General features: G+C 38.4%; 1 pseudogene; it reads left to right on the forward strand.

Annotated features, from left to right (window-relative positions):
- Window positions 1-9,030: 9,030 nt before the first annotated feature.
- On the forward strand, window positions 9,031-10,909 carry LOC144254012 (small ribosomal subunit protein eS24-like; annotated as a pseudogene).
- The last annotated feature ends 260 nt before the right edge of the window (window positions 10,910-11,169 follow it).

The raw sequence follows: 11,169 nt of genomic DNA on the forward strand, positions 1-11,169 counted from the left end.
AAGAGACAGTGGTCTTGACTAATTGATGTTAAAACAGTTTGACTTTTTGTATATTTTACAGAAATGCAGTATTCTCTGGACACATTGCTCATGTCCTGCTAGGGCTTTGGAAAGTGTCTGTAGATTCTAAACCTTAGAATCCTTAACTTTACAGACTAGCTACCTCCCACCAAGTACCTAGTTTTGTTTTATTTTTTTGTTGTTGTTTGATTTTTTTAATCCACGGGAATATTCCCTTTATTGATATTAATTACAGTTATGTGGTCTTATCTGGAAGAAAGAACAATTTGAATTATGCAGAACCATATACAAAGACATAAAAATAAAACACACATACACCAACCACCACCAAACCAGCTAATCCCAACCAATCAAATGTCTGAATGTGTCTTCAATTTTGATCATTAGTGTTTTAGAAGAATATACACAGACCCAGTCAAAGGGTAATCTTTGGGGTCTTAGAGCATTCATGGAATGGGGTATTTGCTGTTGGAAACAATGGAATATGTAAACTCAGAGAACAGGCATTTGAGAGTATAGTGCCTAAATATTCAGCTCCTGGGCCGTGTGCCTTCTGGACAGGTCCTGTCATTCTTTGTGGTTATTTCAGAATGATAACTTGACCAGATTGTACTTTTCTTATCCCTTCTTCCTTTCCCATCCTAAGCCCCCCTAGCCTGACTCTGACAAAACTTGCTGTGGCTTTAGGGTTCTAAAGTTGGATAGTAAGTTACTAAATTGCCTGCGGAGAAGGAGCCATTGCAGGTCTGAAATGTCCCTCCTTTACTTAAGTGGCTCTCTTCATCTGTAGATGAAGGGTTTGGGTTCTAGCACCTTGCTGGTATCCCCAAGGATCAGAAAGCTGAAGCTCATAAACTTATCAAATTAGTGCCCAGGATATTTGGGTACCATGGAAAACCACTCTGCTCTGGAAATCCACACTCTCCTCTACATAGGACTCACTGTTGAGTTCATAGTTGTCCTAATTCCTGAATTCCCTTAACTTAAAAAATGCCAATTTTAGCCTTAAATTTAAAAAGAAAAAGACTAGTCAACTTCCTCTCTCCGTCTGTGTTCCCCTCCCATACAGGACTCCCTGGGGAGGTGGAAGAAGGTGGCTCCTCTCTGGGCTGGCTCAGCCTTGGAGAGCACGTTGCTGTGTTCACAATGCTCAGGTTCAGGTGTTCCTGATGTGCAGAGGACCCGAAAACTAGGAGCAGGAGGGGCGCCGGCCAATTGGCTCAGAGACCAGAGGCCAACTTGCTTAGGAGACTTCTCTTGGGCACTGGCTTCTGTGGGTGACCTTGAGGAGCTGCTGTTGGAGTGAAGGAGATTGAAGGAAAGAAAGCAGAGATTTCCTTGATCTGTATGTCCTTGACAATCCCACTGAGAAAAGATTCCATTCAGTAGCCAAAATAAGACTCCGTGATTCCATGACACTTTGAGATTCCAAAGAAAACCAATATCTCCCTCAAAAACAAAATAAAGATATTTGTATTACAATTGGAGCTCATCCAGGTAGTGTGATAAGAGGAGAGAAAGGAGCAATGAATGGTTTAAAGTGAAGAAAGCGGCTTGTGGTCCCATCGAAGTCTGGTGCTTCGGTCCACTGCGGGTCCGCTATGTCTCTGAGCTAGCCCAGGCCCAAGTTCAAAGACATCCTCATCACAAACCCCAGGGTGGAGGCCCCAGATGCCAGCTTCCCGTTAAGACTGATCTGTTTTTCAGGAATGGTGTTATCCATGACTATGCTGACCATGGCGCCAGCTGCAAAGGGCAGAGCGTAGGGCAGGAGGGGCTCGGCCAGCACCACTGCAAATGCACCAAAGACCCCGGCCAGGGGCTCCACCAACCTGCTCAGCTGCAGGTACCTGAAGGCTTACCAGGTGGAGAAGTCCACTCCTCTCAAGGGGAAGCCTTCTGCCAGTTCCTCTGGGAAATTCAGGATCCTAATTCCAATGGCCAAATTCTTGGTTTCACTCAGTTGATTAGGGCCTCAATAAATTGTTGAGGCTGGCTTTGAACTGACGATCCCCCAAGCCTCAGCCAATGAGCCACTGCCTGGCTATTATTATTATTATTCGTTATTATTTTTACTATTGTCTTGAACAGAACTCCTCCCAAGCTTTGATACTTTTTAATGATAAATGGAGCTAAAGTCTTGTTTCCTATCCTCATCAATGAGGACAGAAAAATAATCCTGTTGCAAATAAAACCTCTAGATCTTCCACAAACATAGATTCCAAGAAGGTTAAATGAAAATAAAATAGGAAAGAGAGCCAAGTATATAAAATTTTCCATTGGCTCATTAGCTAAACCTCTTTATTTAGGCTACCTTATTTCCTTGAAACTCTTTAAGAATCAATGCTTATTTTTATGATTTATTAAAAAATAAAGTTTTTTTCAAAATTTTAGAAATTACATTTACTCTCTTCTAAATTTCAATGGTTTAACAATTCTTCAAACCTTAAAAAAAGGTTGAATTACAATGTCGTGCCCTTTTCCTCATGAAAAATAGATTCCATGATTGCTGGTTCTTGGATAGGTGATGAATGGTAAGTTATATTCAGAGTTTAGGCATTATCAGCTTGGAATGAAAACGTGTGTTATTACTTTGAGAGGAAGCACTACTTAAACTATATGGAAAACCTCCATTTAACTCTCTTTTGTTGTTGTTATTTAGTTTTGTTGTTTTTTGGCATTGGAAATTAAACCAATGGGAGTTTTACCACTGAGTTACATCTCTAGCACTACACCCCCCACCCTACCTTTTAAAATTTTAAGACAGGGTCTGACTAAGTTGCTGAGGCTGGCCTCAAACTTGTGATCTTCTTGACTCAGCCTCCCAAGTTGCTGAATTACAGGATCAACACACCTGGCATATTTAACCACTTTTAAGTGCTGTAATTGAAAAATATGATTCCATTTGTCTAGCTCTATTTGGGAAGAGTTATAGAAACACTACCTTCATGGGATTTTTTCCTGGGTCCTGCATGGTTATTACCTAGAGCCTCCAGAAGTAGATATAATTCAAGGAACCAAGAAAAAGTAATAACAAAAGGTTAGTGCCAAAGAGGTAACATAAACATCAAGTTGGAAGCTGGTGTGAATTTTCAGAGAAGTAACAAAACCACAGTTCAGAAAGTTGGGGAGTAATATGGGACACAAGATGGTATGGGAAGTTGGCTTAAATGAAGAAAGAGTGCTGGACCTTGTGTTTTCTGAATGTTGGAAGTATGCTGGATTGGAAATGGGCAGATCATATGGGGAAGGACTTAAGGACAATAGTTAGAGACAAGTGATAATGCTTTTTTTTTTTCTCATCACAACATCATACATGTATTCTGTATAACGATGAGGAAGGGATAATGCTTTTGACACAAAGAAAAAATGTCAGAAATCACTAAACTTGATGATGTTACAAAAGAAATATATGCACATGGATTAAAAAAAGAAAAAAGTAATATTTGATAGCATATTGAGGTGAATAGTTTTATAACTCCAGTATAAGTATGGATAGAGGCTTTAGTACCAGATTATATTATGCCCAGATATTTCATGACAGAAAGAAAAATAATTTTAAAAATAAAAGAAAGAAGACACATTTAATGTCCATCTAAGCTATTTTGTTAACAGTACCACTTGCATGTTGCTGTCAGGTAGGCTTGAGTGGACAGTCTTCTTGGCAGTGGGAAGATATGAATATAAATTTTGAAAAATTTGAGGAAATCAACATCAAAAGTTACAGGTATGTTTCTAAGAAGTCCCAAGGAAGGCAAAGGGAAGTAGACACTCAAAGCAGGAAGTCTCCATGCTGCTTCCTGACCACAATTCTTTCAAGTTCTAGTTTATTAGCAACAGACATTTAGTTCCTCTAAATCAAATAAGAAACTCTCCGGGGATGGGGTTGTAGCTCAGTGTTTAAGTGCTTGCCTAGCACGAGTGAGGTGCCGGTTCGACTCTTAGCACCACATAAAAATATGTATAAAATAAAGGTATTTGTCCATCTACAAATAAAATATTTTTAAAAGGAAAGAAACTCTCCTGGAAAATAAGAGTATCCTCCCCTCTGGGCTTCAGAGCTATTCTTACCTTCCAGAACGCTTCCTCTGGCAACAGACCAACCTGCAGCTTGCCCTTGGGCCAGTGCGGTCTGGTTAACACCTGCAGACCTTGATAACTACCTCCCTGCTAATTCTTTCCTAACTGGTGACTCTCAAATTTTAGTTTGCATCACATCACCTAGATAGTTGATAACTCTAGAAGTGCCAGCTGGCTTCCCAGAGTTTCTGATTGAGTAGATCAGGGGTGGAGCCCAGGGGTGAAGCCCAGGTGTGTGCATTTCTAACTTATACCCTGGAGCTGCTGTTGCTGCTGGTTTGGGACCATCTTTGAAGAAATGTGGCTTTAATATATACCACAGAGACTTTTTGTTGTTGTTGTTGTTCTAATCAGTTATAGTTGCTTACTAATAAAAGTGTATCCTCTGCTACGTTCCTGGAGTATACTCACAGGTCATGTCTTAGTGCTAGATGCTGAGTATTTAAAATGTTTCTGAAGGCTGGGCATCATTGGGGAGGCTGAATCAGAAGGACTTCGAGTTCAAAGCCAGCCTCAGTAATGTAGCGAGACCCTAAACAACTCAGTGAGACCCTGTCTTTAAATAAAGTACAAAAAAGGGCTGGGGATGTGGCTTGGTGGTTAAGTGCCCCAGGGTTCAATCCCTAGTATAAAAAAAAAAAAAAGAAAGAAAGAAAGAAAAAATTTTGAAGATCTGAGCATTACAGAATCTCAGGATTTTAAGGGTTGGGAACTACCTCATAGGGACAGATTTTCTAATTTTGTTCTCTTCTTCTTGTCTTTATCATGATGTAAATGCAGCTTTGCTCTTTGTGTTCCAATCTAGTCTCTTTGAACTGTGTAGTCAAGACTTAGTCTTCCTTTCCCACCAGTTTATCAGATGCTCTGTACTTTGCCTTGCTTTTCTTCTTTGTAAGTAAGGATGGTGGTCTATAGAACACTTTAATTAAAGTACTGTAAATAGAAAATTATTGCAATCAGTTGTACTTATGGATACCTCCCTTCTCAAAATTATCATTACTCAGTGCTAGGTGGCTTTCTGTTCTATTATTATTTGATCTCCCCCTGCCCCCACTTCTACCCCACGCTTTTTTCTTCTATAGGTTACTGTGATAAAATTCTTGGAAATGAGAATCCAGTTTATTCCTCCTTTTGTTATAATATTCTTCTGAAAATGCTTTTTTTTTTCTTTTTTGCAGGTTTGTGACATATTGGCATCAGTTACTTTCTGTCATAGGGTCTCTCAATTTTGTTTGTTTTCTTTTTTTTTATTTTTATTTTTTTAATTTTTTTAAATTTTTTTTAAAGAGAGAGTGAGAGAGAGGGGGGGACAGAGAGAGAGAGAATTTTAACATTTATTTATTTTTTCTTAGTTCTCCACGGACACAACATCTTCGTTTGTATGTGGTGCTGAGGATCGAACCCGGGCCGCACGTATGCTAGGCGAGCGCGCTACCGCTTGAGCCACATCCCCAGCCCCAATTTTGTTTGTTTTCATTATATGCTTTCTTTTTTTCATTCTAGTAACATGTACACATCATAAAGCTTATACTTCTACTTTTTTGAAAGTGTATGATTAGGTAGCAGTAAGTGTATTTACAATGTTGTGCTCTCCATTTCCAGAACTATTTCATCATCCCAAACAGAAACTTGATATCCATTAAGAATAACTTTCCATACATATTCCTATTTATATAAATAAAATCCTACAATAACTGTATTTTTGTGTCAGGCTTCTCTTACTTAATTTACTATATGTTTTCAAGATTCATCCCAGCTTGATTTTTTAAAAATATCTTTATTTTTATTTATTTTTATGTGGTGCTGAGGATTGAACCCAGGGCCTCACGCGTGTGAGGCAAACACTTTAACACTGAGCTACAATCCCAGCCTCTGGATTGCTTTTATATTTCTTTTTAGAATAGTTCAGAAACATAAGCAGAAATATTCATATTCTACTTACTTTTGTACTTCTTCTTAGATCTCCACAAGCATGCTTACATTTTCTCCAGAGCCCTTTTCCAAAGAAGAGCTATCCTTTTTATATCATGATCATCTTCTTCTTCTTTTTAATATTTATTTTTTAGTTATAAGTGGGAAAAATAACCTTTATTTTAATGTGGTGCTGAGGATCAAACCCAGTGCCTCATGTGTGCCGGGCGAGCACTCTATCACTGAGCCACAACCCCATCCCTTTTTTAAAAAAAATTACTTTTTAGTTGTAGTTGGATGCAATATCTTTATTTTAATGTGGTGCTGAGGATCGAACCCAGGGCCTTACATGTGCTAGGCAAGTGCTCTACCGCTGAGCCACAACCCCAGCCCATACCCCCTTCTTCTTCTTTTAAACCAAGTTTACCCATCATGAAGATACAGAGTCTAGAATCATTTGTTTGGCTTTTACTGGCAGGTGAACAGAATTATGCATACTAATGATTCATCCTGTGACTCACATGCAGGGTGTCACTGAAATGTTTGGTGTTCTTGTTCCATGACCAGCCATAGCAAGTAGAATTTTCCCAAAGCATTTTAGGTGTCTCTTAGAATTTTTTCCAGATCCTTCCAGAAGTAATCTTCAAAAATTAGGGCTTTGAAGAAAAAAGTATCTTTTAGAAGTTGCATTCCTTGGACTCTGATAGGCAAATGTCTCTTTAGCCTTATGCCATTAGCATAACTATCAGGTTTTCTCAGTAAAGAAAATAGGTAGATGCTAGGATTTTGAAAACATTTAAAAAACTGAAGCCTTTAAATTACCTTTATCTGCATTTGGTTTCATAAACCCATGCCTCATCTGATAGGGTGGCAGCACATAAATCTCTGCCCAAGGGGAAAAAAATATCAACAGTCTTCAATAGATATGGTTAGAACAGTGTGATAGCGTGGCTTTTGATTATCTGAGAGTTCAGGCTACATATCACTTCATTAAACTTGTGCAGAAATTAAGGTTGCCTCCAAGTAAAGTAAATGGTACAGCCAAACCACTAGATCAAAAGAAATCTAGTGACAACTGATTCCTTCTCCATCACTGGAAAGTTACATTAACTTATAACTGCTTCAAAGAAAGGCTTTTGCTCAGCTATTTCATCCAATTAATAAAAAATTAATCATCCAACAAATCAAAATCACCAGTAAAAGCAGGTGAACATTTTAGTGGGGAAAGAGATCAGGTGCCTTGGGAGGGTTAAGGAATAATTTTAGGTTATGGCATTTGAGAGGGAAGCTGATTCTCAGTTTAATGTGCATCAGAATTACCTAGAAGGTGGTTTTTTTTTTTTTTTTTTTTTTTTTTTTTTTTTTTTTGTATCAGGGATTGCACCCAGGGATGCTTAACATCACATCTCCAACCCTTTTTATATTTTGAGACAGGGTCTTCCTAAGTTGCTTAGGGCCTTGCTTAGTTGCTGAGGCTGACTTTGAACTTGCAGTCCTCCTTGCCTCAGCCTCCTGAGCCACTGATGACTACAGGCATTTGCTACTATCCCCAGGACTTGGAGGACTAAAATTACATTTTTCTAGTCCCCATACTCAATATTTCTGACTTAATAGGTCTGTGATGAGACCCCAGAGTCTATATTTTTAACAAAAATCCCAGGTAATTCTGATACTACATTTTCAGAGACAATATTTGAAGAATAATTGCTCTAGAGAGATTGAAAAGGAGTGTTCAGCCCAGGGAAAGAGAAGGAGCAAGTTTGAGAGGCAAGAAACTGAAGGACACCTTTTTTAAAAAAATTTTTTTATAACTTTTTATTTTATTTATTTATTTTTATGTGGTGCTGAGGGTCGAACCCAGAGCCTTGCATGTGTGAGGCAAGCGCTCTACTGCAGAGCCATAACCCCAGCCCGGGGCACTTTAAACAACAAATAACTTTTCTGAATTAATCTCAATCTTGCCAACAGGTGATTAAGTTTCAAAGACTCTAAAGAACCTGATTAAAAGTTACAGAGCTAAGTGTCAAAGTCAAGATTTAAACCCATGGAGTCCAGAACATTATGTCTGACTAGATTACTAGTAGGAGGCAGTACATTTTGACTGACATGAGCATTTTGTTCAGCAGTCATGGGAGTTAAGGCTTACATGGTTGCAGTTAGTTTCAGAGGGTTTAAATGCCACGGGGAGGAATTGTACTTAGGATGTCAATAGAAAGGTATTGAAAATTTTGGAGCAGGATTAATCAATGAATCCACTAAGTAACACTATATATAGGAAAAGAGAGAGAGAAAAGGATCGAAGTCCATTTAGAAGTCCTTTATGACAGCCCAAGTTAAAGAAAAGGAAGGAGTATATGAGGGCATTTTCAGTTGGAATGGAGTGAAGTCTGTGGAGGTTAAGAGTTGTTTTACGTTCTGGCTGGGGTGGTGACTCCCAATCTCTCCTCCAACTATGGTTCCATAATTCAAAAGTTTTAATTTATGAAGCAAACTAGATTTAACAAAACAAAGATAAATGTGTGAGATTATTATTTCTCTCATTGTGACACAAATTAATGTTATAAAATGAACAGCTTGTATTCATTCAAATGTTCAGAAATCATAGCACTATCCTGGTTGTGGTAAGAATAAGCATTGAACTTGAGCAAGTGAGCAGATATTTACAAATATTTTACTGCTTTGGCAGCAGATACTTGTCATTATGCCCATATACAAAGTCAGTTACATGATGGACTTTTAAAAAAACTTTTGTTTTTGGTATTTTGTATCTTTCTTTCTTCCACATGATGAACATTTTAAAGTTAATCCCATTTGCATTCATATTTAAGGTATGATACCATATTTAAGGTTTTGATACCATCAAAAGCCTGTGGAGCCTCTGGTACAGGAGTCCCCGGTGTTTCTCCTTTGCCAGCAAGTCAATAAACCACCTCATTCCTTTTTCTCAAAAAAAAAAAAAAAAAAAAAAAATCCTGTGGAGCTTTTTCCTCCCTGACTTTTTGAGGATTGACCGACATCATGAATGACACAGTAACTATCTGACCAGGAAGTTCATAACCAACCAACTGCTTCAGAGGAAAAAAATGGTCATTGATGTTCTTCACTCTGGGAAAGCAACAATATATATCTAAGACAGAAATTCCAGAAAAATCAGCCAAATGTACAAGACCACATCAGATATCATCTTTGTGTTTGAATTCAGAACTCATCTTGGAGGTGGCAAGACAGCTGGCTTTGGCATGATTTATGATTCCTTGGCTTATGCAAAGAAAAATGAACCCAAACATAAACTGGCAAGACATGGCCTGTATGAAAAGAAAAAGACCTCAAGAGAACAGTGTAAGGAATGCAAGAACAGAATGAACAAAGTCAGGGGGACTGCAAAGGCAAATGTTGGTGCTGGCAAAAAGCTAGGTGAGTAAAGATTCTGCAATGACTTTACCTGACGTGATTGTGTGAATTTTTCATAAGGATTTATAAACTGTAAAAACTTTAAAAAAAGAAAAGAAAAAAGCTTATGCTGTGTGGTAGAGTATGTACTTGGCATGCACCAGACTCTGGGTTCAACCCCTGGGTGGTGGTTGGGTGAAAGTATTGACCCTTTTGAGTACAGAGAAGCCACATTGATATTTCTCTCTAGAGAGAAATGTTTCAACCTGATAAACTTTCAGAATGTAATTTTAGATAAGATAGAATTTTGCTAATTTTTAATTTTTTTCATTTAGTTGTAGATGAACACAATATTTTATTTGCATGTGGTGCTGAGAATTGAATCCAGTGCCTCACACACATGAGGTGAGTGCTCTACCACTGAGCTACAACCCTAGACCCGAATTTTGCTAATATTGACCTATAGATTCCACTTACACTTTCTGTCACTGGCCATACTACCCAACTTCCTGGGTTGAGGGTCAGGAACACAAAAGATCATGATTCTTTTAGACCTAACAGTGGTAGTCTACAGATCTGTGGTCATGAGAGAGTTAAGCATCAGGCCTCCAGTAGATGTAGCAAGGAAAATACTGGATAAGGTGATCCAATTTCTGCACAACAGGATCTGGTTTCTCCTTCACAGTAGCATTCAGCCTAGAAGTCCAGTCGTTCTCATAGTATCAAAAGCTAGGGCGCCAGAGATGGGAGGGAATCATTACAGAAGCAAGCATTTTTCAGAGGACTTGGGAAAGAAGCATGTCCTCCTCTATGTTTCAGTACAGATTCCATGGCAAATGACAAGAATAGGTAGGGCCATAAATACAATTCATTATGTGTATTTGGAAATTGGATTTTGAGCAATTATCATCAAAGACACTGAATATGCACTACAAATTAGCCTGTCAACCTTGTTAAAAGGAAGTAATAGCTCTGACACAAACTAAGGTAGGAAGTGGAGCTACATAAAAAAGAGAAATATCAGCAGATGACATAGAAACCAGGATGATGAAGTAAGAAGGACCACCGTGGCTGTATGATTCTCAGTATAAATGGCCAAATGAATCACTAATCTCTAATGAGGGAAAATTAGAAAGAATGCCGAAAAGGAATAACTGTTCATTACTAACAGCAAATATATGTATGCATGCATATATTTGCCTAAATTAGCTAAGGAAGCTCAATTTATTCCTCATTGTGGGCTGAGTCATCAACAATTATACTTTCCACTTTCTTCATAGAATCCAAGATGAGCAGAATCTTACAAGTGTTGCTAACCAGAACCACGTGAATTTAAGCTGCAATTGCAGCCAAGCCCTTTGTACCTCACATGGAGAGACTGACAAGAGCGTCCCTGCTGTAAGAGCATTTGATGAGAGGCAGTATAGTCCTCAGCAGATGGTGAAGCAAACCTGGGACAAATAGGAGCTTCAGAAATGAGCCAATAGGTCAAAGTTAACCAGAGAGAAAGCAGCTGGTAATGCAAGCTCTTCTATCTTATAATTAAAAGGGTTTCCTGTGTGGCTACCTGGCAGAGTTGCTAAATGGCTTGCATGAAATAACATGCAGCAGTCTGCAGTTACTGTGCAATTACCTAAATCATCCCTATGCAATCAAAAGACAAAGAGAAAAAGGAGAAGCTTTTAACAGTAATTTGTAGCAAAGATGTTTGGAATAAGAATACATTGCTTGTTACCACTGGCTCTTGTATTAATCACATAATTGCAA

The sequence above is a fragment of the Urocitellus parryii genome, chromosome 1, assembly GCF_045843805.1.
Source record: "Urocitellus parryii isolate mUroPar1 chromosome 1, mUroPar1.hap1, whole genome shotgun sequence".
In the NCBI taxonomy this organism is placed as follows: domain Eukaryota; kingdom Metazoa; phylum Chordata; class Mammalia; order Rodentia; family Sciuridae; genus Urocitellus; species Urocitellus parryii.